Consider the following 27862-nt stretch of genomic DNA (forward strand, 5'->3'; position numbering starts at 1 on the left):
CCCAGACTGGCCAGGCACCCCAGTGGGGACCCCCACCCTGAAGGGGGTGTGACCAGCTGCAAACAGCCATCAGCCCCTCATCCAGGCTGGCCAGGCACCCCAGCGGGACCCCCACCCTGATCCGGGACACCCTTCAGGGCAAACCAGCTGGCCCCCACCCACGCACCAGGCCTCTATTCTATGTAGTAAAAGGGTAATATGCAAACTGACCCTAACAGCAGAAGGACTGGGAATGACTGGTCACTATGACACACACTGACCAGCAAGGGGCAGACGCTCAATGTAGGAGCTGCCCTCTGGTGGTCAGTGCGCTCTCACATGGAGAGCTCTGCTCAGCCACAAGCCAGGTTGATGGCTGCCAGTACAGCGGTGGTGGTGGGAGCCTCTCCTGCCTCCTCAGCAGCGCTAAGGATGTCCAACTGCAGTTTAGACCTGCTCCCTGCTGGCAAGTGGACATCCCCCGAGGGCTGCTGGGCTGCCAGAGGGATGTCCGATTGCCATCTTAGGCCCAATCTCCCGGGGAGCAGGCCTCAGCCAGCAGATGGTCATCCCCTGAGGGGTCCCAGACTGCGAGAGGGCTCAGGCCGGGCTGAGGGCTCCCCTTTCCCCCTGAGTGCACAAATTTTTGTGCACTGGGCCTCTAGTTTTTTAAATATATTTTTTCTTGATTTCAGAGAGGAAGGGAGAGGGAAAGAGATGGAAACATCAATGATGAGAGAGAATTATTGATTGGTTGCCTCCTGCATGCTCCCTACTGGGGATCAACTCCACAACCCAGGCATGTGCCCTTGACCAGAATAGAACCTGGGACCTTGCAGTCCTCAGGCCAGTGCTCTATCCACTGAGCCAAACCAGCTAGGGCAGACTTGCCAATATTTTAATTAAGTATTTCTGGAATATACAGGAGAAATAATTGGAAATGATCCTAGGAAAGTAGGTAGGAAGGTCTTTCATTCATTCTGTTGATGAGTTTAGACTTTACCTATAAGGAGTTATAAGGCACTAAAGGAACAAAGCTGGATAAACAAGAAAATTTGGATTTTTGAAAAATAAATTGAGCAGGATTGTAGGAACTATTTGGAGAGGGAAGAAAGAGACTGCATTCGGTAATCATCATATGAACCCTATTTCTTCAGGGAACTAGTAGGCAATCTTACATCACTGGATTTTGGAGCCAGACAGTCTGAATTAGCTTTAGATTCTCAGTCTAAAGATCCCCTTAACTTCTCATAGCCTAAGTTTTTTATCCATAAAATGTGCATGATAGCTATCTTGCAGTATTGTAAAGTTCATGTGTTCAAACTGCTTTGCTTGAATTTGTACGCATATATATATTCAATAAATAGTAATTATTAGTTATTGATCTCTAAGTGCTTAGAACTGTGTAGTAAATATTATAAATGCCCCTTCCTCAATTTTTATAATAATTGACTATATCCAAAAGCAAGCAAGCAAGAAAAATACACATTTTACAAACTGTTTATTTTTGAAGCCTTCTTGATTGCGTTCCTTATCCTCCTATATAATCAAATCCTAATATGCAAATCAACCGAATGGCGGAACGAACCAGTGGAACAACTGGTCGCTATGATGCGCACTGACCACCAGGGGCAGACTTTGTTCAATGCAGGAACTGGCCCAAGCCTGCAGGCCTCAGGCCAGCCAAGGCGGGTGCTAGTGGGGACCCCCCTCCCCGATTGCCCTGCTGGTTGCCCCGCAGATCGGCCCTGATTGTCGGCCAGGCTTAGGGACCCCTACCATGAACAAATTTCATGCATTGGACCTCTAGTGTGAAAGATAACCCATTTGAAGTTTATCAAGTGTGTTCATTAACCTTGCTCATATGCTTCCAAATACTTTAAACCACACAAAATGTTTGGTGTTGAGGGCTTTACGGTATGAGAAATATGATTACACTAGAGGCCAGATGCACGAAATTCATGCAAGGGGCTTGGCCCTCGCAGCCATGGTGGCTTGCCTCGGCCCTTGCAGCCCCGGCTTCGTCCAGAAGGACGTCTGGTCTAATTAGCATAGTACACTTTTATTATAGATTTGCCCCAAGTGGAAACTACATGTTCTGTTTTTCTAACTAGTGCATTTAAAGATTAAGAAATACTGTTCATAGCAGCACAATTTACTATAGCTCAGATTTGGAAGCTGCCTAAGTGCCCATCGGCAGATGAGGGGATTAAAAACAGTGGTACACCTACACAATGGAATACTATGCTGCAGTAAAAAAGAAGGAATTCTTGCCATTTGCAACAGCATGGATGGAACTGGAGAGCATTATGCTAAGCGAAATAAGCCAGTCAGAGAAAGATAAGTATCACGTGATCTCACTCATTTGTGGAATATAATGAACAACATAAACTGATGAACAAAAACAGATCCAGAAAAAGAGAAGCGTCAATCAGACCGTCAAACCTCAGAGGAAAGGTAAGGGAGGGTGGGGGTAAGGGGAAGAGATCAACCAAAGGACTTGTATGCATGCATATAAGCCTAACCAATGGACACAGACACCAGGAGAGTGAGGGCAAGAGTGGGGGGTTTGGGGGACAAAGGGGAGATAAGGACACATATGTAATACCTTAAGCAATAAAATTAAATTTAATTAAAAAAAATACTGTCTCTACTGTCACAAGTTGGAATTTTTCCTAGTGCCTCACTTAACGCAATCAGTTGAGTTTCTGCTTAAAATGTTTGTGACTGGGAGAGACAGTTACCTTACAAAGCAGGCCATTTCGTGTTTGGACAGCTCCAGTTGTCAGAATATTCTTTTTGTGTAGTTGATTCCGCTTCCTTTTAATTTCTACTCTTTGGTACTAGTTCTCTTCTGAAGCCACATAGACCAAATCTAATCAGCCTTTCATTTACTGTGCCATAAGCTGTTTGCCAGAAACCGTCTTTCCTTTTTTCAGGCTTAGTTTATTCTCAGATTTTCCAGGTTTTGTGGTTGATTAAAAAAAATAAAGAATTTTTTGACCTACATTTGACATACAATAAACTGCACATATTTGAAGTTTATTATTTTGATATATGTATGTGTCTGTGAAACCATCACTGCAATCAAATTAGTGAATATACTATCAATACAATAATTTCCTTGTCTTTCATATTCTCTTCCACTTCTTCCTGCCACTTCAACTCAAATTCTACACCCACCCCTGTAACCACTCACTTGTTTTATTTCACTTATATTTTCTAGAACTTTATATAAATGAAGTCATATAGTATGCTTTTTGTCTGGCTTCTTGTATAATTATTTTGAGAAGCATTTATATTGTTGCATATAACAGTAGTTCATTTCTTTTTCTTGATGAGTAGTATTTCATCCTGTGGAGGTATCACAATTTGTTTATCCCTTTACCTGTTAATGGACAATTGGGTTATGTTCAATTTTTGAGTATTATGATTAAGGCAGCTATGACCATTGATGTATAAGACTTTGTGCAGACATATGCTTTCTTTGTTGGGGGAATAAGTACCTAAGAGTGGAAGGGCTGCTTCATATTGTAGACATATGCTTAAATTTAAGAAATTTTCAAACTGTTTTTCAAAGTATTTGCACCATTTTACAATCCCACCAGCACTGTGTGAAAATTCCAGTTCCTCTGTATCTTTACCAACACATGATAGGATCAGTCTTTTAAATTCTCTCTTTGTGGTGTTAATTTGAATCTTTTCTTTTCAATTAAAGTTTACATTCAATATTATTTTTTATTAGTTTCAGGTGTACCGCATAGTGATTAGATAATCATATATTTTATAAAGTGTTCCCCTCTGATATTTCCAGTATCCACCTGGACCATACATAGTTATTGCAATATTATTGACTATATTTCCTATGCTGTACTTTACATACCAGTAACTATTTTGTAACTACCAATCTGTATTTCTCAATCCCTTCACATTTTTTACCCAGTCCCTCAGCCCCTCTTCCCTCTGGCAACCGGCAGTCTGTTTTCTGTATCTACGAGTCTGTTTCTATTTTGTTTGTTGTTCATTTATGTTGTTCTTTAGGTTCCACATATAAGTGAAATCATATGGTATTTGTCTCTCTCTGACTGACTTATTTCACTTAGTATAATAGTCTCTATGTTCATTCATGCTATCACAAATGGTAATATTTCATTCTTTTTTTTTTTTTGGCCAAGTAATATTCCATTGTATGTAAGTACCACAGCTTTTCTATCCACTTGTCTATTGATAGATATTTGGATTGCTTTCATATCTTGGCTATTGTAAATAATGCTGTAATCTTCTTAAGGTTAATGATTTTGAGCACCTTTTTATTAGCTTATCTTTAAATATTTTCTGGGGTCTGTTTAAATATTTTGCCTATTTTTAATCAGGTTGTTTCTTTATTATTGAATTTTGAGAGTTCTTTATACATTATGGTTACAAGTCCTCTTTTGGATATATATGCTTTGCATATATTTTCTCCTAATCAGCTCTTTTCACTCATTTGCTCTTTCAAAGAGCAAAAGTAAAATTTTGATGAAGTTCAATTTATCAATTTTACCATTTATGTGTTGTTGGAATCTTACCTAAAAAAAATCTTTGCCTAACTTAAGGTCCAAAATATTTCCTCATATTTTTTTCTACAAGTTTTATAGTTTTACTTTTTATATTTAAGTCGATAATACACTTTTATAATACATTTTTTACTTTGGAATAATTTTAGATTCGCAGAAAAGTTTTAAAGTTAGTACAGATAGTTCTTGTGTACCTCTCATTCTCTTTTCCTATTATTAACATCTTACATAACCATAGTAGATTTGTCAAAACTAAGCAACCAGCATTGGTATATTACTATTCAATTTACTTCTGTTTTCTGTTCTAGAATTTCACATGAGACCTCATGTCTCCTTATTCTTCTCTGATCCTTGATACTAGTAGTTTCTAAGTCTTTCTTTGTTTTTCAGTTTTTGTTATTTTAGATAACCTTGACAGTTTTGAGCAGTACTGGTCAGATATTTCATGGAATGGATCTGAATTTGGGTTTGTCTGATGTTTCTTCTTGATTTCACTGGGATGATTTTTTCAGGAGAGGCACCCTTTTTATCACATATCTGGGGCAGGTGGATACATGATGTCATCATGTTTTATCACTGATGTGGCTTAATCTTGATTATCTGACCACAGTGATGTTTGCCAAGTTTCTCCACTGTAAAGTTAATGTTTTTCACCCTTTCTATAATTTATTGTGTGGAAGCAAGTCACTAAGTATAGCTCATGCTCAAGGAATGCAGGAATCATGCTCTACAGCACTTAGAAATGGGTGTCTCTAAAAATTACTTGGAATTCTTCTGTAAGATGATTATTTTAAATGGTACTTATTATTTGACTCTTCTCTGCCATTTATTTATTTAATCATTTATGATATCAGTATGGACTCATGTATATTTATTTTCTAGTTTAGGTTATAACAAAAATTTTTGTTATCTTGTTGCTGAACTTATTCCAGCTCTGCCCATTGGTAGCTCTTTTAGGTTGGCTCCTGTCTCCCTTGTACTTGCTCCCCTCTCTTTTTCCAGTACTTCCTTTTATTCTGACACAAGATGCCTAAGGGTCATCTGGTATTTGCAATGCTCCATTCCTAGAATCAGCCATTCCCTAATTCCTTTTTTGCGAGTATGTTATTTAGAAACTAAGATTGAGCATTAGGTATTCTGATTACTGCTAATGGGATGTCACTATGTCTAGGTCAGGGGTGGGCAAACTTTTTGACTCGAGGGCCACAATGGGTTCTTAAACTGGACTGGAGGGCTGGAACAAAAGCATGGATGGAGTGTTTGTGTGAACTAATATAAATTCAAAGTAAACATCATTACATAAAAGGGTACGGTCTTTTTTTGTTTTAGTTTTATTCATTTCAAACGGGCCGGATCCGGCCTGCGGGCCGTAGTTTGCCCACGGCTGGTCTAGGTTCTCTCAGCACCCAGAGCCAGGAAATGTATATATGTATGCAACCTAAGGATATACACATTTACAATTACTTCTACATCTGTCTATTTACATTTATATTCAACTAAATGTGAGTTCATACTGATGCCACTGACTCTAATGCAGTACCAGGTGGTTCATTGCTTATCTATAAAGTCTTTCTCCAACAGGGAGAAACATGGATCCCACCTTCAGTTTACCTATTTACAGACAGTCCTCAGGTTACGTCGGACTCAACATATGTCGTTTCGTGGTTACGTCGCCATCTCCCATTTACAGTACAGTGGGGCCTTGTTTAATTCGTTCCGTGACAGAGCTCATAACTCAAATTACTCGTATGTCAAATCTTAAAGTGAACGAGTGAGACACGTGATGCTGGGCTGATGTTGTGGTGTTCACTGTGACGTTCGCTGCGCCAACTAGCGGTGCGATATCTGAAGCTGGCTCATAATCTGAATTTTAGCTCTCAACTCAAAGCAAAAAATCGGCCGAGAGACGCTCATATCTCGAAAAACTCGTTAGTCGGGACACTCGTAAGTCAAGGCCCCACTGTATTTATAAAAAAAAAAAGTTCCATCATTTCGACATACGTGCTTTGTGGTTTTTATTATTTATTTACCACAAGTAAAGGTCAGGAATTACCTTCTTTTAAATTTTTTTTACTGTTTCACTTCATTACTGCTGTGTATGTGCTCCATGTGAGTGACGTAGGTGCATATGTAGGTGGTTTCTGACTTAAGACAAAAATGGCGTTACATCGCGCCATAGGAACAGATCTCCTACCTAACCCGAGGACCTACTGTATTTAACCCCAGCGCACATGTAAAGCAGTTTGAGCTGTTAACCTGTATCTGGAAATCTACTTTGAGTTAATTTTTGTGTGTGGTGTGAGATACAGATAAAAGTTCATTTATTAAAAGTATGAATATCCAATTGTTCCAGAAATATTTGTTTAAAATACTGTCTTTTCTCCATTGAATTGCCTTTCCCTCTTTGCTGAAAACTGGTTGTGCATTTATGTATGGGTCAATTTTAGAACTCTCTTAATTCATTACATTGTGTTTTCTCTTTTTCTTTTTATCCTTATCAGAGAATATGTTTTATTGATGAGAGAGAAAGAGAAACATCATTCTGAGAGAGAAACATTAATCAGTTGCCTCTTGCATGTGCCCTGACCAGGAACTGAATCCACAACGTAGGTATGTGCCCTAAATGGGATTAGAACTTGCAACCTTTGGGTATACTTGGCGATGCTCCAGCCAACTGAGCCACACAGCCAGGGCAGTGTTTTTTCTATGTTTACTCCAAAAACTTATTTTCTTGATTATTGTAGATTAATTATTGTAAATCTTAAAATCAGGTAGTGTTGTTAGCCATCTTTTTTTCTGCTTATTTTTCAAAGTTGTTTTAACTATTTTGTGTCTTTTATATTTTCATAAGAGTTTTAAAATCAGCTTGTCAATATCTATGAAAAAAAGCCTGTTGGGATGTGGATTTGGATTGCATTCAATTTTTAAATCAATTTGGGAAGAATTTACATCTTAACTATTGAATCATGTAACTCATGAACAAGTAATGCCTCTCCATTTATTTATGTCTTTAATTTCTCTCAAAAATGTTTTGTAGTTTTCAGTGTATAAGACTTACACATCTATTGTAAAGTTTATCCCTAAGTATTTCAGATGTACTGATGCTATTCTAAATGATATTACTTTTTAATTGCAGCTTCCAATGTTTTCTTGTTAGGAAGTAGGCATACAATTGACTTTTTAATATTGATCTTGTATCCCATAATCTTGTTAAAGTGACTAGTTCTTATAACTGTTTTATAGATTCTGTCTGGTTTCCTATATAGAGGTCATGTTGTTTGTGAATAAAGAAAGTTTTACTTCTTTCTTTAAAAGTTGGGTATCTTTTGTTTTTCTTGCCTCGTTTCACTGGCTAGAACCTCCAGAACAATGTTGAATAGAAGCTATGAGAGCAGCCATTTCTGTTGTTCGTAATCAGAATGGGAGAAGCATCAAGTCTTTCACCAATAAGTATGATGTTAACTGTAGATTTTTCAAGATACTCTTTATCAGGCTGAGGAAATTCCCTCTTATTGCTACTGTGGTGAGAATTTTTATTAGAAACTAGAGGCCTAGTGCACAAAATTTTTGCACTTGGGGGGTCCCTCAGCGTGGCTTGTGCCCTCTCGCAGACTAGGAGCCCTTGGGGGATGTCCGACTGCCAGCTTAGGTGGGCCTAAGCCGGCAGTCGGTCATCCTTAGTGCTGCCGCGGAGGCAGGAGAGGCTCCCGCCACCGCCGCTGCACTCACCAGCCATAAAGTCCTGCTCAGGGCTTCTGGCTGAGTGGCACTCCCCCTGTGAAGCGCACTGACCACCAGGGGCAACTCCTGCATTCAACATCTGCCCCCTGGTTGTCAGTGTTCGTCATAGTGACTGGTCATTCCACCATTCGGTTGATTTGCATATTAGCCTTCTATTATATAAGATGAATTTTGGGTTTTGTCAAATACTATTTGGTGCATATTTAGATAATCATAAGGTTTTCCTTTTTTAATTTCTTACTATGTTGAATTATATTTAAGCCAGCCTTGAAACTTTAAATAAGCTTGGAAATCCTGAGATCGACCCCACTTGGTCTTGATGTGTTATATGATCCTTTATGGACATTATTGAAATCAACTTTCTATAATTTTTATATTTATGAGGATATGGTCTATAATTTCCTTACAGATTGGAAATTATTCTTAACTTGAATTTGTGGGGAAAATTTTAGGATTATTGCTTCTCTAAATTTTTATAGAATTCACCAGTGATGCCTGGAGTTTTCTTTGTGGGGAGGCTTTTACTACAAGTTCAAATTTTTTAATAGATACAGTTTCATTCACACTAATTCTTCTTGAGTGAGCTTTGGTAACTTGTATCTGTCAAGGAATTCAGCTTTCTTTTTAATTATAAAATTTACTGGCATAATGTTGTCATAATATTTCCATATTATCTGTAGATTTTATAGTGGTATCACTTCTAATTCCTGATATTACTAATTTATATATTTTTCAAAATGATCTCATCATTCTAGAAATGTAGTAATTTCATTGACTGTGTCAAAGAAATAACTTTTGCTTTCATTGATTTACACCCTATTTTCTATTTTCTGTGTCACTGAAGTCTGCTATGATCTTTATTATTTCCTCCCTTTTGCTAACATTGGGCTTAATTAACTCTTCTTTTTTTGATTTCACAGTATGGAAGCTAAGGACATTAAGTTGAGACCTTTCTTCTTTTCTAATATAAATTTTTTTTTTTTATGCCATAGATTTTGTACGGCTTTAGCAGCATACTCCAATTTTTGATATGGTATGTTATTATTTTCATTCAGTTTAAAATACTTTCTAGCTTCATTTTGGATTTCTTCTTTGACCCTTTGGTTATTTAGAGTACCATATTTAGTTCTAAAATATTTGAGAGCTTTCCAGAAATCTTTCTGTTATTGTTTTCTACTTTGGTTCCATTGTAAGCAAAGAACATAGTTTGTATGACTTGAATCCTTTTATATTTGAGACTTATTTTATGGTCAAAATATTGTATTTCTTGAGCTTCTCTTAGTTTCTGCTTTATGTATTTTGAACGTTGGTTACTGGGTGCTTAAATATTTAGGATTATTATATCCTCTGGATGAATTGACCACTTTATCATTATGAAATTACCCTCTGTATTTCTGGTAGTAGTTCTATTCTGAACTCAATTTTTTCTGATATTAGTATAGACACTCTAGATATCTTTTGGCTAGTTTTAGTATATGTGTCTTGTTGTATTCTTTTGCTTTAATGTATTTGTGTCTATATTTAATGTACATTTCTCAAAGGAATATATTGTTGGGTCTCGCCTTTTTAGTTATCTGATAATATCTGTCTTTTAATTGGAGTGTTTAGATCATTTACATTTACTTTGTTGATAACGGTTCATTTTAAGTCTGTCATCTTACAATATGTTCTCCTCCCATCTGTTCTTTGTTCCTTGTTTATCTCTTTCTATCTTATTTTGTTCGTTTGATTTTTATATACTATTTCATGGTGTCTAGACCCCTTAAGCATCCTGGTTGTCATCTTGGTTAGCTTCAATTTATTTAAAGATCAATGTAGACTTATTATGTCAAAATCCTAAAGTCTGAATGTATAATGTCTTCTAAGTGTTCTTGAAAAACAAGTGATCTATAAGGGGTTATTTTGATGATCTTAAAAAATTGCTTGATAATTTTATATTTGCCATAATACTTAGGCGCTGATGTAGATTGATGTGTTAGTTGGTGTCAAATGCCTTTTTTTAGGATCACCTATTGACTTCTGTGTTTTTCTCATTCCCCAATGTAAGACTCCATATGAGGAGGTGACACCCTTGCAGCCTCCTGAGGACCGTGTGGAGGACATCTTGGAAAAGCCAGCTTGCATTCCTAGGTTTATCAGTATTTGTCTGTCTTGAGTCAGGATCTTTTCTTCCATTTAATGTAGGGATAGAGAGAAAAGAAGAGACATTATTATTTATTTTCTGTTTTCATATCTCTACTCATTTTTTCTCAAATAAAAAGATTGGAATATATTTTTCAGAAAGTTGAGAAACATTTTCCTATTCAATTTCAGAGACATGTATCCAGTATGTCATTGAGCACGGAAAGAGGGTTTTATCATTTTTTTTGTAGAAGGGTATGGCATGAAGAAGATAGAAAGGAACGATGTGATTTAGCTTGAGTAACGCTATGGTTATTTTATCAGGTTTGGAAGTAGGCAAATCACTTATCTATCTTGAATCCTAAGAAATGGCAAGCTATGTGCACTGTGTGTCATCTCCCGGAGGCCTAAGACCATTCACCCTGGCCTGGAACTGAGGGAAAAAATACTCTAAATTCCTTACTTCCTAAGATTGCCTTGTTCCTAGAGGATTTCCTTGAAGTAGTTTGTCATCAGAGTATTTTTTTGCAGTAGCTCTACTTTCTAGACAATATGTAAATTAGGGTATTTTGTTTATTCTGTATTCTAAGCCCCGCTCTTAAAATTTCAAAGAAGCAGAATATGGTACATCCATATTAAATGCAGGTGCTTTCTGCCCTGTTTGCTTCAGACAGTTGAGTGTCTATAATGGTTAGCACTGATGATTTGTAAGCTGATGAATGGATGCCAAAAGCTAAATGTCTCTTGAGTACAGTGGAGCCTATAGTCTAGTCTCCATGAATATTAGGGCAGTGTGCCAACTAGAGCTGGCTTAATTTTGCAAGCAGGAGCCCTTTTGAGAAGTATTCATGTTAATTAACCAATTCAAAGAGCAATATTTTTCTTTCATTAATTTGGCAGAAAACAACTAAATATCTGCAGCAAGAATGTTTTTGACATTTTCATTTGCTGCTTGAAGAAAAATGGATACTTTGAATTGTGATATAAAAGAAAACTGCTGGGATTTTAGCATTTCCATTTTAACTTCCCAAGGAAAATGTGGAATCCTCAATTAGCAATTTTTTAAAAAATAAGGTATAGTTGGCTGCAGGAGTGACCAGAATTAATTCATATTTTGAGGTACAGGCAGTTCTCGCCTTACGTAGGACTCGACATACATCATTTTGTGGTTACGTCGCCATCTCCCATTTACAGTATTTATTAAAAAAAAATAGTTCCGTCATTTCAACATATGTACATATGTGCTTTGTGGTTTTTATTATTTATTTACCACAAGTAAAGGTCAGGAATAGTTATCTTTTAAATTTTTTTTAGTGTTTCACTTCATTACTGCTGTGTATGTGCTTCATGTGAGTGACATAGGTGCTTATGTAGGTGGGTTCAGACTTACGGCAAAAATAGCGTTACGTTGCCCCGACCTAACCCGAGGACCTACTGTATTGGCTTGTAGGAGATTCTTGGGGAGTTTATTGACTCAGACCATTACTTTAAATTTTTTTTAAATACATTTTTATTGATTTCAGAGAGGAAGGGAGAGAGAGAAACATAAATGATGAGAGAGAATCATCCATCTGTTGCCTCCTGCACACCCCCAACTGGGGATCGAGCCGTATCCCGGCATGTGCCATGGCGGGGAATTGAACCTTGGCCTCCTGGTTCATAGGTCGACGCTCAACCACTGAACCACACCAGCCAGGCCGGACCCATTGCTTTTTATATCTCCTTCCATGTTTGTCTAAGAAATAGAATTTCAGTTATGGGTCATAGTTTCCTGTCCTTCCTCCTTTCTCAAGTTCATTTCCACTCCAAATATTGCATAGAATTTTTTCTGTCTTTTCCTGTTTCTATTGGTTTAAATAAATATTTGTTATCTCAGTCATCTTATTCCAATAATTATTACATTTTAACTTTAATAAAAAGGAAGTTAGGACCAAGCACCTGGAATGAAATATTTTGAATAATTTGGAACTGAAAGTCCAGTGATGGACGAATTATAGAAGTATTTATTTGTTTAGTATATGCTACTCTTCATATAAATACTCTTATCTCTTGATAATATTTGTCCTTTCACTGTAGATATAACCTTTGACAATACTCATATTTTTTATTAGGCACTATTTATCGAGAACGTGATGATTCCTCAATTTGACACTTTTCCTTTCTGCAATTTTGACACATTTTGTCTGTATATTTTTGCTTCTGTATAGTCTTTATGAATTGGAGACATAAACAGATGGAAGAACACACCATGTTCATGGATTGGTAGAATCAACATCATTAAAATGTCCATACTATCCAAAGCAATCTGTAGATTCAATGTACTCCCCATTAAAATACCAACGGCATATTTCACAGACCTAGAACAAACTCTCCAAAAATTCATCTGGAATAAAAAAAAGACCCTGAATAGCTGCAGCAATCCTGAGAAAAAACAACAAAGTAGGAGGGAATCTCAATACCAGATATCAAGCTGTATTACAAAGCCACTGTTCTCAAAACTGCCTGATACTGGCACAAGAACAGACATTAGACAATGGAATAGAATAGAGAACCCAGAAATCGACCCAAACCACTATGCTCAAATTAATATTTGACAAAGGAGGCAAGAACATTCAATGGAGTCAAGACAGTCTCTTCAATAAATGGTGTTGGGAAAATTGAAAATAATTTTTTGTATTTCTGTATTAGGAAGCCTGAATATATAATTCCTTTTATTCATAAATTAGATAGCTATGTGACTAATCTTGATATTTACCTTTTCTATTTTGGGGAATATATTGTACTGCTAAAATTTTTCTATTGACCTATGAATATTCAAAAAGATTTTCTCAAATGATATATGGACAGAATGAAATTGAAGTGATTTTTTGTACCTGAAAGTCACCAAAGGCCTCCTATTTCTTATTTATTCAGATATTTTTTATCAGAGGTGCATTTACTGGAATCTGTAATGGTTCTCAAAATTCCAAAGTGGTAATATCAATTTAGTCTTTTTTTTTTTTTTACCAGTATTTAGTTTTTCCCCTGTATATTTCATAACTGAAATATTTAAAATGATAGGTCATGTTAATACTGGGGTCTTTGCTTTTAACAGCAGCTTTCTTTTTAACAATTTTAACTTCTGGTAGTTTTTTTGATATGTATGGTTAGAAGTTCCATTTTTGTATCCTCAGGTCTAGAAAATTAATTTGGGACATGAAATAGTTCAAAAATAATAGAAAGTGGAGTAGAGGCTACCATCATGTTGTCCACATTTCTCTCATCCTTTTGAAGCAAAATCCAGTTTATGGTTCTTCAACCCAGTTTTCAATTGATCATGGCAAATTAAGAATAGAATGGCACCATCTGGTTTTTACCCCACCAATTCAAGAATCACAGCCCAGACCCATTAAGTGTGGGACTTCTTTGGAGAAGGTAGTTTAAATGAATCTAAAAATATTTATACGTTTTAAAATAATTGCTCATAAGAAATATGCACATAGGACAAAGAAAAGATGCTCAACGAATGGGAGATTCATTAGATTATATCTCTGACACCAAATACTTAACTAATAAATTTGGCTATAAATTCCAAAACCAGTTTTTAAGTCTGAATTGACATCTGTGCATTTTACTCTATTTTTCTTTGCCTAAAGTCCCTGGCTTTTCAGTTTTTGTTGCAAGTAATAAGAACCTTACATTTAAAAAACGACTTAAATGGAATTAAGCCACCAATGAAATACATTAGCTAATGTTAACTCAGAAGTCCAAAGATAGGCTACTTTGGGAATGATCCAGTGGCTCAGTGACTTTTATATTAATTATTCTGCCTTCTTGGTGTTTGTTACATTCTGATAATCCTGTCTTGGTTTTGATATGGCTTCCAGTAGCTCCTAAGGCTTACTTATTGTTTCCATATTTACCTCCACTGGCAAAATAACTTTTGTCTCAGTTATTCTGATGTTTATTCTGATTCAACCAGGCAGATCCTTTTTCCACCTCAGAAGGAATCACTGTGGCCATGATGGTGGAAAGTCCTTACTGTTGTATCCTGGATTCTGTGTTTCATCTCTGGAGTAAAGGATGGAGTTAATTTCTTTGGAAAGCCTGGGTCCCCAAATGAAGTTTGAGCTTCTGGAAATGAAAAGGGAAGAGTAAATATGAAGGGAGGTGATTAATGTTCATCGCAAAAGCTATCATCTTTCACATCCACTGCAACTTACCTTAGCTTTAAGAGCTCCTTTAAATCCGAACTTTCTCTCACTCCCACCATTAGGGAGCTTTCCCTCTGAACAGTAGGAAATGCACTGTTTTCCTGGCCAATCATTTTACATTTATGGGGCACACAAATTGCTATTTTCTTTGTCAACAATTTTCTTTTTGTATTGTTAGCTAATATTTGAAATTTCACCACAGAGTGGATCCTTCTAAAGTGTATTTTATTTTCCCATTTGGTGGAATTATATAGTTAGGTAGCTTATACCAAACAGGTACTCTGCATTGGCTCTGTTAGCAATGCACAACAATATATTCTTTAAAGAAAATCACTAATTAAAAAAGATCTGAACATCAAGATATTAAAGCCGAGGCACTAGTAGCAACTGTAAATTTCAGTAATTTGAAATCATGGAAATTTTACTTCAAGTTTTATAAAAGGAACAAAATCTGCTCTAAAAAGATTTTTAGAGGATATTTAATCCATCACCCTATCTAATGTCCCCTCCAGTAAGCCTGGCAGAAGATCAACAATGAGAAATCAGTAACTAAGTACTTTCTTACAAGTTCACATTCCATTGTATCTGGGATCTAGTGAATATTCAACAAGTTTATGTGTTTATGACTTCCACCCATTAGGAATCTATTTCTTACCTTAGAGCAGCAGTTCTCAACCTGTGGGTCGCGACCCCTTTGGGGGTCAAACGACCGTTTCACAAGGGTTGCCTAAGACCACCGGAAAACACATATATAATTACATATTGTTTACAGTAGCAAAATTACAGTTATGAAGTAGCAACAAAAATAATTTTATGGTTGGGGGTCACCACAACATGAGGAACTGTATTAAAGGGTCGCGGCATTAGGAAGGTTGAGAACCACTGCCTTAGAGGGTAGAACTTTATACATATGAGGGTAATTATGTGTCCCTAATTCATCTTCTTGTCGCAGACTTAACATTTAGTCATTTCTCATATATGATAACATTGCTAGATTTACTCACCATTCAACTTGCTTTTCTTTTAAATTTTTGTAATTTCAATTTTCTTTAAAATGTTCATAGAATAAACACCATGCCTTAATATGATCTGAACAGTGCATTTAGTGTAGTGGGAATATTTATTTGTTTTAAAGGTGTTGCTTCCAAAATTGTGGGTTTTTTTGTTTAAAATACATTTTTATTGATTTCGGAGAGGAGAGGGGAGGGGGAAGGGGAGAGGTGGGGAGGGGTGGGGGGAGGGGAGGGAAAGAGAGATTGAAACATCAATGATGAGAGAAAATAATTGATAGGCTGCTTCCTGCATGCCCTCCATTGGGAACCAGGCCAGCAACCTGGGCATGTGCCTTGACCAGGAATCAAACTGTGATCTCCTGATTCATAGGTCAACACTCAACCAGGAAGTCACTTGGTTAGGCCACAAAATTGTGTTTTTTAATCACTTTGAAGTACCCATATTGTAAAATACACAATATATACATTAAAATACGCCCTTTTAGAGTGTTCAGTTAAGTTTAAAAAATTATACAACTTCCACCACTATTAAGATGTAGAACATCTGTACTGACCCCCGCCCCCCAAGTCTTACTTGTGACCCTACTCAGTGTCATGCTCACCTCTGATCCCTAGCCCCAAGCAAACAATGATCTGCTTCCTAAAATTTCATGTAAGTGAAGTCATACAGTATGCACTCTTTTGTGTCTGGCTTATTTTACTCAACATAATGTTGTGATTCATGCATATTATTGTGTGTGCGAATTGTTCTTTTAAATTTTCTGAATAGTATTCCATTTTATGAGTAAACTACATTTGTCCTTTCACCTATTGATGGACATTTGGTTGTTTTCAGAAATTTGTGGCTCTCCTATGAACATTGTGCACCAGTCTTTGTTCAGACAAATCTTTTCATTTTTCTTAGATAAGTATCTTTGGATGGAATTGCTGGGTCACATGGTTAGTGTATGGTTAACTTTAGAAGAAACTTCCATATTAGTTTCTGAAGTTGCTATACCATTTTATATTCTCACCTTCGTGTATAATAGCTCCAGTTCATGCACACTCACTCATTGTTTTGAAGCTGAATAGCATTCTTAGCAAATGTGTGGATGGGGTTAGGAGAGCTGTCTATACTCACCCAGAGTCTCCATTTAGTTTGACTAGTCCTACAGTAAGAAAATAACTTTCGTTTTCATTTTTTATCCTCTCTGGGTTCCGTGTTTTCTGGCAGAATTTAGTTTTCTGAAAAATGTACTATTTCTAGAGCTTCTTTTTTTGTATGTTTGTTTTTTAAATATAGCTCCATTGTGACAGTCCAGTCTGGCATCATACTGAAATGACATTTCTGAAATAATTTCTCATTTTGAAGCTATTTATTTTTATGAAACTCCTTGCCTCTCAGTGTGTCATGTATAGCAGGTCCTTACATGTAGCAGGTGCTCAGTCTGTGTCTCCTTGTTTCTTGAATACCATATTTTCACTCTACAGTATGTATTATTATCTTTTTAAGCAAGTAGCTAAATTGGGCAGAACTGTATATTTACTGACATATTGTGGAACCTTCTTAACTAGCATAATGAATGATTCAAATTGTTGAATTTGATCTGTGTCTCACTTAGAAGATCTTTTATGCCCAGTAGCATCAAAGGGTAGAGAAGAGGTGTGTCTGACAAGGAAGAAGAAGGGTTTGTCCTTCTCTAATAAATCAAAATTTATGTATATTGTAAACTCAGAATTCTATAAGGTTGGGCATATCCAGTCCATGCCAGGGAAGAAGAATCATAGCGCTTTGCCTTTGATTTTAAGTCATCTCCTTTTTAATATACAAATACACCAGCATGCACCATCATCACTACCACCACCACCATCATGATCAACAGCAACAACCCAAGTTTATTTCAGGACCAGTTCGGCAATTTAGGGAAAAGCCTATCTCAGGTGAGAGTTACATCTGCCAGTGTGGTTGAGCTAAAGATTTCTCAGAGAGAGTAAATCCCATAGATGGACATTTGTCGCCAACCTCCTATTTTACCGGTCCTTTCTATATTCGCCACTGCCCTTCCTTAGGCATCTTTTCAGTCTAAAGATCAAATCTGGTTCTTATCTGAATGCCTCCCCTTCCTTTTTTCTCTTCCCATGAAATTCACTTATAATGAAGTATAATCTTTTTTGCTTTGGAAGTGAATAGTTCCCATCAACTGGACTGTAGATTATGCTGATTGGTTCAAGTTACCTCCTGGAGTTAACTTTGTGATTAGCTCTCATGTGCATTGTGTTGGAGATAGAAGAGCAGAAGGTAGTAGAAGAAAATGTGAAAGACAGCATTATGCTATCAGGGTTACTTGGTATGTTTCATTTGTGTCACATAGCAACTCTACAACTCCAGTTTCCAAGCCTCATACTTTGGTTTCCATTTGTGAATTAGGGATAACAGGACTGTCCTTGGGTTAGTGGAATGATCAAACTATTTCATATAGGTGAAGAACTTAGAATGCTAGAGTTTTAATCTGTCTGTATAATAAAAGCACTGGATAGTCTTTGTTTTTAAAATGCACATTTCTTCTGTCATATATTTTTATATAATGGACTAGAAAATGTTAACTGGTTATACCTGTGGCCTTGGATGTCTGGTGATTTAAGTATTCCTTTTTTTCTGTATTAAACTTTAAGTTTTAGATGAAAGGAAGACATTCAGCTCTTCAGCAAAAGTAATATCCTAGAAACAATCACATTTAATCAATAGGGGTTTCTTCTCCATTGTTTTTGCCAGCATCTTCCACTTACTTGGTTTTGACTACTACTCAAGACATTGTAAGCTTTGTGTTTAGAATATATTGTAAAAACACTTAACATGATGATTAGGTAGTTCTTCAGAGGTTCATTAATATCTTAGTATTATTTTACTGATTGTTGTAGTTTAGTTCAACTTTTATTCTAAGTGTTTATTCTGGCTCAGTCACTGAGTGTGGTCAGCCTGCAGGGCACAGTCAGTCCAGATCAGGAGATACTCTATTGATTATTCATGTCCTGCCTACTTTTTATAGCATGCAGTAAAAATGTTTATCTCTGACATTTCTACACATTTTATTACTCCTTAGGCCAGTTTCTGCTATACCCACTGACCTTCATAAAAAAGAAGAATCCACATTTGCTAGTTTTAGGTTTGACATAGGAATATATTTGGTTACACAGATCAGTGTCTAAAGGATTTAAATGTACAAAGTGGTTTCTGACATCTTGGGTTGTCTAAAGAAAAGAACAAGAATTAAAGGAGGTAATGAAGTAAAGGAAAGTATGGGACTGATGATTAAAAGCAGGAAAAAATACAGTGGTTTATAGGAATAACTGCTGACCTTGTCCAGTGTGGAACCTACCTCCTTCAACCTACCCCTCCTCATCTATGATGGATATAGCAATGTAGCTGAAAGATTGAAATCTGCAGTTAGTTTGGGGGAAAATAGAAGCCAAATTCCTGCTCACTTACTGGTTAAAGTAACCTTAGACAAATCATTTAAGTTCTTGTTTCAGTTTCTTCTCCTGCAAAATATAGTTATTAATAAAATATCTATAGTATGTCTTTATATCATAAGACTATTGTGAGGATCAAATAAATAACGTATGTAAAAATATTTTGTAAGTGGTAAAGTTTAGCTAATCATTTGATGATGATTGATGACCACATTCAGCCTTCAAAGACATCTCAGTTTTATTTGTGCTGCGCCTCTGTTTTCAGGTTTCTGCTATCTCTTGGTAGGTGTTAATCTCAGTGAGCCATAGAATGTCCTATTCAGGTTCTACTAGTTACATGAGTGTTTTTCTGGCCTTGGTTCTTCTCCCAGTGGTGGAAAGTATTGGTTGATACAGTTTATTACAAAGAACACAAAGAAGGCCACACATACCAAGAGCTTTAATATACTTCTGGCTGACTGAGGATGATGGAGGCTGATAGGTGGCTCAGAGGAACAAATGGTGCTTTCTGCCTTGTCCAAGTAGTCTCACTCATTGCCTTTATGTACCATCATGACAAGTTTTCTCATAATTGTGAGTGTGAGGAAAAAGTGCCTGTATGGTATGAGAAGAAGAGAAATGTGGTTTTACAAATGCTAAGGTGATGGGTGACGTTTCAGTTATGTTATTAAAAGTATAAAATCACCGAAACCGGTTTGGCTCAGTGGATAGAGCGTCGGCCTGCAGACTGAAAGGTCCCGGGTTCGATTCCAGTCAAGGGCATGTACCTGGGTTGTGGGCACTTCCCCAGTGGGGGATGTGCAGGAGGCAGCTGATAGATGTTTCTCTCTCATTGATGTTTCTAACTCTCTCTCTCTCTCTCTCTCTCTCTCTCTCTCTCTCTCTCTCTCTTCCTCTCTGTAAAAAATCAATAAAATATATTTTTTTTAAAAAAAGTATAAAATCTACTCTCTTACTTCCCAAAATATTTGAATAGTAAGTCAGACTCATTTGGTATTTTGTTACCACATTGATTCAGGCTCATGCATTCAGCCCAGTGGAGGTGGAATGGCATCATTGTCAGAAAGACAATGCAAATTCTAGTTTTTATTAAAATTTGAAATATTGGAGAAACTTATTAAAAATACTAGAGGCCTGGTGCATAAAATTTGTGCACTCGGGGCCGGGGGAGGGGGAGGCCTACACCCTCTCACAGTCCTGGAGCTCTTGGAGGATGTCTGACTGGTGGCTTAGGCCGCACCCCGTAGTTGGACATCCTTAGCGCTGCCGTGGAGGGAAGGCGGGAGAGGCTTCCACCACTGCCGCTGCACTCGCCAGCTGTGAGCCTGGCTTCTGCCTGAGCAGCACTCCCACTGTGGTAGTGCACTGACTATGAGGGGGCAGCTCCTGCATTGAGTGTCTGCCCCCTGGTGGTCAGTGTGCATCACAGCGACCGGTTGCTCTTTCAGTCAATTTGCATATTACCCTTTTATTATATAGGATATAAGTGACACATGACATTATTTTGATTTAAAAAAAAACTTGTCCTTTTGATATTTGGAAGAAATTATAAAGTATAATTATATCAATTTGGCATTCTTTACAATTTCATAGTACAGCTTTTATTTTTGTGCTTTTAGTAATGTATGCAGCGTTGAAAGCATTGAAGTTGCATTAAATAAAAAAATGTGAAATGTGTTCCACACTTATTTTGTTGTTTTCTTATACCAAATGGAATTTGTTCAAGTGATATACTGCTGAATGCTGCCTTTTATTCATTTAAAAACAAATTTAAAAATAAATATTTTAAGAATTACAATATTTGTAATCTTTTATAAATTTAATATTTAAATTCCTAAATTGTCATTGAACAGAGCACTTTAGAAGGAACAGTTGAAGGCAGGAGTACAGCCCTAATGTGTAGATTCAGTATCATATCATATGTGATAGTATTAAATTTGTCGGTTGATCCCAAAACACTCCATGTCATAGATGTTTTTTCATTGGATCATTGTCTCTTATTTTAAGAAGATACTGCTCCAGCTTTGTTTTGACATTGGCTTTCAAATAACTTCTAAGCCTTTTTTAAAACACATGAATTGGAAGCAACTTTTTTCTTTGAGCTGATATCCTATTTTAATTGATGTCTCCTAATTAAAAAATTAAAGTCATATTATTGGCTAATAAGCTTCTAGTAATTATAAATCAATGCTACATAAAAATAGTTGACATTTATTAAGCATCAGGCAATGTTGTAAACCCACAAGAGTCATTAACATGTTTAATCCTTATGGTCAATCTAGGAGGTAGGAACTACTTATTCTCATTTTATAGTTTACCACTATTTTACAGTTGAGAAAACAGGTTAAAATAACTTGCCCAATATTGTGGCTACTAGTTGTGGCAAAGGCAAAGTATAACTTCAGGCAATGTGGACTGAGAGTTCAGTACTCTTAATTATTATGCCATGTGTACAAATATAGGAAACATACATAAAAGGCACCAAATGCTCACATTAGGCACAGGGCAACAAATGTGCATGTCCATTTTATAGAATCTTTATCTGCTTTTATTAGGTGAAAACAGGCTTTAGAAGAACTCAGACATTTGCATACTATACTAATGGAGACTGCTTATTCTTAAATATTTACTATTATAAACTTTATTAAACATATCATATGCCCTTCCTGGAGCTGTTTCCTCTGTAAATTTTGTTTTTACAGATTTTAGAAGGATTTTAGAGTTCTTCCAGTTTTAATATTTTATGAATTCACGATCCTCTTTATTTTTAACTAGAGGCCTGGTGCACGAAATTTGTGCACTGGTGGGGGGTACCTCAGCCCGGCCTGCACCCTCTCACAGTCCGGGACCCTTTGGGCAATGTCCAACTGCTGGCGTAGGCTCAATCCCCCTAAGCCGGCAGTTGGACATCCCTCTCGCAATTCGGGATCCCTTGCTCCTTACCACCCACCTGCTTGCTCCTAACCGCTTGGCTCGCTACGCCTTAGTGCTGCTATGGAGACAGGAGATGCTCCCACCACCACCTCTGTGCTTGCCAGCCATGAGCCCAGCTTCTGGCTGAGCGGCACTCCCCCTGTGGGAGCACACTGACCACCAGGAGGCAGCTCCTGCATTGAGCGTCTGCCCCTGGTGGTCACTGTGCATCATAGCCACAGTCATTCTGCCGTAATGGTTGCTTAGGCTTTTATTATATAGAGTCCTGATTTTCCTCACTTGAGAATCTGTGGATTGATTGGCTCCTTTAACTTTTTTCTTCACTTGTATGAATTAAGGGGGCAAGACATCTCATGAATGATACTGTATTTTCATTTTCATTCAATTCAAAATGTTTTATTATTTTCCTTTTTATTTCTTATTGGACCCATGGGTTATTTAGAAGTATATTATTGAGTTTCCAAATATATATTGATTTTCCTGATATTTTTCTGTTATTGGTTCTAATTAAACTCTATTGGTTCTTATTAAACTCTCCTTATTCCTGGTGATCAGACAACTTACAAGTTCAGTTTATGAGATCTGAATTTTTGAAGTTTATTGAGACTTGTTTTATGGTCAGAATATGGACTATCTTGGTGAGTGTTCTGCATGTACTTGAGAAGGATGTGTATTTTTCTGTTATGTGGAGTGTTCTATAAATGTCAATTAGTCAAGTTGGTTAATGTTGTTATTCACATTCTTTATATCCTTCCTGATTTTCTGTCTACTTGTTATATCAATTATTGGAAGATGAGTGTTAAAATCTTAATCTGTTATAGTGCATTTTACTCTTTATCTTTTTCAGTTCAATCAGATTTTACTTTATGTATTTTGAAGTTCTGATAATAGGTGTATAAATATTTAGGATTATATGTTCTCTTGATGAATTGACTCTTTTATTATTATGAAATGACTCTCCTTATTCCTGGTAATATTATTTTCCTGTTTTGTCTTTTATTAATAGAGCATGATATATCTCCTTCAATCTTTTTACTTTTAACCTTTCTGTGACATTATATCTGAAGTAGATTTCTATAAACATTTAGCTTGGTCTTTGGTTTTTATATGATTTGACAATCTCTTGGTTTTTATATGATTTGACAATCTCTGCCTTTTCATTTGTGTGTATAAACTACATTTTATGTGATTACTGATATGGTTGAGTTTAAATCTAGCATGTTGTGGTTTGTTTTCTATTTGCCCTATCCATGCTTAGGTTCCACTTTCCTCTTTTCATACTCTTTTTTTAATGACTTGAATAATTTCATGATTCTTTCTTATCTCCTTCTTTGCTGTATCTCTTTTTTTATTCTTTCAGTGGTTACTATATTGCTTATAGTATGCTTCTTTAACTTAACACTGTATAGGTTTATATAATATTGTACCACTTCATGTATGGTATAAGAAAAGTTAGTGATTCAAAACAACAGCTGGGGCAATGGGATGGAGGACTGTACTGGATTATGTTGGGTTTATGCCTGTAAATTTTGAAAAATGCCACACTTCAGATGCCCTCCTACTGGCTTCTTGCTTTCTGATAAGAACACTGATAACACCCTTTCTTTTTCTGTATGAGGAAACAGAGGTTCATCCAGCTGAACCAGTCACTTGTTAAAGTGACTAGTAAATGGCAGACACGTGCCTAACAGAGCATAATATAAGGAATACTGGCCTTAAAAGTCAGCTAGATCTAGAGTTGAATTCTAATAAAATTACTTGCTAGATATGTGACCCTGGATAAGTTATTTAACCGCTTTAACTTTTATGTCTAAAATCCTATATAATAAAAGCCTAATATACAAATTGACCGGGAGTTTGACCACTCGCTATGATGTGTGCTGACCACCAGGGGGCAGTGCGGAACATGGTGGGTGTCAGCGACATGGCAATGGCAGTGGGCAGCAGTGGAGGCGCTGCTGGCCCCAATGGGCCCTTATGAGAATGGGACTGCAATGAGATGGTGGAGCAGGTGAGCGGGCGGCGCCAGGCCAAGGCGGGTGTAAGCAGGGGGCTGATCTCCTCGCCAATCACCCTGCAGATGGCAACCAGTGGCAGTGGTGGGGAGTAGGGCCGCTGCCCAGCTCCCAGGTGCTGAGGGAGCCGGACAGAGGGCCCAGCCCTGACCAATCACCCCACAGACGGTGACCAGCGGTGGCAGCAGGGGGTGGGGCCGCCACCCAGCTCCCAGGCGCTAAGGAAGCCAGGTAGGAGGGCCTGGCCCCAATCGATCACCCTGCATGCGGGATGGTGGAGCAGGCAAGGGGGCAGTGCCAGGCCATGGAGGGGTGCCAGGCGGGGCTGCGAGGCTGGGGATGTGAGCTGGGGCCCGCTTCCCGGAGGCCATTCCCAGAGACCCCACCCATGCACAAATTCGTGTACCTGGCCTCTAGTGTGGATATAATCACCTCAACAGGTGTTGTCCTGTGTACGCACATAGTATTTGTTTTCTAAGTTGTCAAAATTAAATGGAATAGTATTTATAAAGTGCCTCATTAAATTTCTTGGCACATTATAGAATTTCAAAAATGCCATATAAGGATTATGGAAGTTATTGCCTGACTACAAAATAAGTACTTTTAGTTTACTTTCACAGTCAATATATCTTCAAACTTTATACTTTAGACTTAGAAACATTTGCATATATCTCCAAGAAGAAATAGTTAATATAGGTGAGGTTACTATGAGTGGGTATGATAAATAAACCAAATAGGTTCAGAGTTCAGGGTAGAGCTATGCAGTGAATAAAACTCTGGGAAGACTAGAGGCTGGGACAGTCAGGGATATTACCCCTTCAATCTTTCAGGAATTGATAGAGAGGTTGAGGGGTCAGCACTGATGTGGTGAGAGGGAGGATATCATCTTGGATCTCAGTGTGTTGAATTTGCAGAGAGGCAGTTTGTTGTTATAGGATTCGGATTTAGGTAAATGTGGAGGAGGAGCTGGGATGATAGATTTGACAGGCATTATACTGTACACAGGAATGTTGAAGTAACAAAATATTCGAGGAGCAGTGTGGAACACAAAAGGACAAAGATGTGTCTTAGGGGGTAATCTTTGTTAGGGGGAGAAAAAAGAAGAGGCAGGTAGTGAAGTTAATGCTTTTCTCAACTTGTCATCTTTTCCCAACATCTAACCACAGTGGCCTGCATTCAGTGAGTGAATACTTATTGAATTTATGGTGGACATAGGTGATGAGCATAATTTATTAGTGTGTTAGTTTAAAAAAAAAAAAAGGAATAGTTTTGCCCTAACCGGTTTGGCTTAGTGGATACAGTGTCGGCCTGCGGACTCAGGTGTCCCGGGTTCAATTCCGGTCAAGGGCATGTACCTTAGTTGCGGGCCCGTCCCCAGTAGGTGGTGTGCAGGAGGCAGCTGATCGATGTTTCTCTCTCATCGATGTTTCTAACTCTCTATCCCTCTCCCTTCCTCTCTGTAAAAAAATCAATAAAATATATTTTTAAAAAAAGAATAGTTTACTTATTTTTAGAGAGAGAAGAAGGGAGAAGAGAGAAACATTGATTGAGAGCAGAACATTGATCAGCTGCCTCCTGCACACCCCCTGCTGGTATTCAGCCTGCAATTCCGGCATGTGTCCTGTCCAGGAATTGAACCAGCAGCCTTTCAGTGCACAGGATGATGCCCAGCCAACTGAGCCACACCAGCCATGGCATAACTTACTATTTTTATTCTTAGAGGCCCGGTGTATGCAATTCGTGCACGGGGGTGGAGGAGGGGGTCCCTCAGCCTGGCCCGCGCCCTCGGGGGATGTCCGACGGCCGGTGTGTGGGAGGCGACCGGTGGGGCGTTTGTCGGCTGCCCCACCCCCTGCTCGCTGCCGTTGGTTACCTCTCTCTTGGGGGGGGGGGCGGTGCAGATGCCCAATGCCGGATCTGTGCCCCGGTGGTCAGTGTGTGTCACAGCAGCTGGTCATTCTGTCGGCCATTCCGCTGTTCAGTCAATTTGCATATTAGGGTTTTATTACATAGGATAGGTTAGGAACTGTTATTGTACCTATTAAATACTGCCTAATGCAATGTGTTATTTTGGTAAGACAGCAAATATTTCCTTGGGTTTTTCAAACTAGTGTGCAAAATGAACAATTAAGAAGTCCATGGTGTTTTTAATTTCTCACTGACTTTGCAGGACCATTATTTTACTCCTAACAGTGCCATTCTCATAATAGTTGAAAATTTCACATGTGAAACCCAAACTGTGTTTGCATAAACCTGAAAATATGTACAACGAGAAAAAAAAAAGTATAAGCAAACTGGAAGATGGCAGGAACATATATTTTATTGTTAGATGGAATTCATTGTGGGTCCTGGTATAGTCTGTTACTAGTGGTGAAAATTTCCTAAAATATTTTGGGTCTTTCTGGACCTTAGTGTCCATTTTATAAAGTAGAGAGAAATGCATTTTACAAGTTTTTTGCGGGAATTAAACTATTATGTTCAGTGGTAGGCATGCAAGAAATAGTAGCTTTTTTCCTTCTTGAATGGGTTGTAACTGAGGTACTAAAGATGGAAGACAACAATCCTGAATACAGAAGAATTTTTTAAATACCAAACAGCAGCCTTACCTTTGTTCATGTTACTTAGGTGGAGGGTACCTTTTTTTTTTTTTCCTGTTTCCTGACTTATTTCTTAGTATTCATCACCCCACACTGAGATACATACCAAAAAATAAAAAGTTTTAAAAAATAACAGCATAGAACGTTTTTCACTTGCAGCCTTTCTCACAGTTGCCAAGAGAACTGTTCTACTATAGAAGTTAGCTCATATTTGCTCCAGCTAACTTGACTCTGAAGGCGGCGTTAAAGCAGTGGACTGTTCAGTTAAACTCCACATTCAGGAAACATTTGTTCTTGTCTTCAAAGCAAGAAGAAAAGGAAGCAGGGATGAATTTCTTCAAAGAAAGTGTGTCTAGGGTCTGCAGTTGTTTTAAGTAATATTCTCTATGGAGGTTTTTCTTTCCTTTTTTCTCAAGTGAAATGTATTCATGAAAAAAAGCATAATTAAATACTGAAGGTGAGCCATTTAAAAATAAAATAAAAGGAAAAGAGTTCACGCCTGAGCAACTCAAACAAATCATAAACTATAATATGATACCCCTAAAACATGGATTAAACTCCCATGTAAAAAATAACTTGCCTATATATTCTTTGAAAAGAATGTAAATCACTTACTCAAATTATGATTTGTTAATTATTCTTGAGTCTTCATAATAATTAACGAAATAATTTATTGGGTAAATAATTTATGTGTTAAGTAAAAAGTACATTTAGAAAATTCTATTTGATTTATATTATGTTATGCTTTAACAAATATTTTAAAAACGTTCTCCTAAGAAGTAGTAGATGTTTCTGTTTTGGGCAAGTTCTCTTAAGGAAAAAAAGGTGGTAACTGAAAACAATTTAGGTGTTGCTATGAAGTAACAAATTCTGCAGAAATTTATGTATTTTGCATATTTCTCAAGGAAAGGGTTTTGGTTGTTTTATGGTTTTTGTAAAACTGAAATACATTTTTACATATATAGAGCCTTTTCTTTAAGAACCAACTTAAGTGCCATTGTTAGATTCATCAATACAAAACACATCAGAATCTTTTTTTTTAATTGCCCTATTCTCTATTGGTTTTTATTCAAGTCATAGTTAAGAACACACACAGATTATCAGCTTTGATAGTAGCTTTATTAATATTCAATTTGGAAGAAAAATGAATTTAACAGTAGAATTGCCAGCAACAGTAATAAAAAATTAAGAAATTTTAATTTTTTTCTGGAAGTTCAAAAATAATCATAAAAATTTCTCTCTATCTAAACATAACTGTAATCA

At 37.2% G+C, this 27862-nt stretch overlaps 1 protein-coding gene across 4 annotated transcripts in view; it reads left to right on the forward strand.

Annotated features, from left to right (window-relative positions):
* Positions 1-27862, forward strand: part of RFX3 (regulatory factor X3) — a 289374-nt gene that overhangs the window by 97135 nt on the left and 164377 nt on the right. The window lies entirely within an intron of this gene.

Source organism: Myotis daubentonii, chromosome 11 (genome assembly GCF_963259705.1).
Source record: "Myotis daubentonii chromosome 11, mMyoDau2.1, whole genome shotgun sequence".
In the NCBI taxonomy this organism is placed as follows: domain Eukaryota; kingdom Metazoa; phylum Chordata; class Mammalia; order Chiroptera; family Vespertilionidae; genus Myotis; species Myotis daubentonii.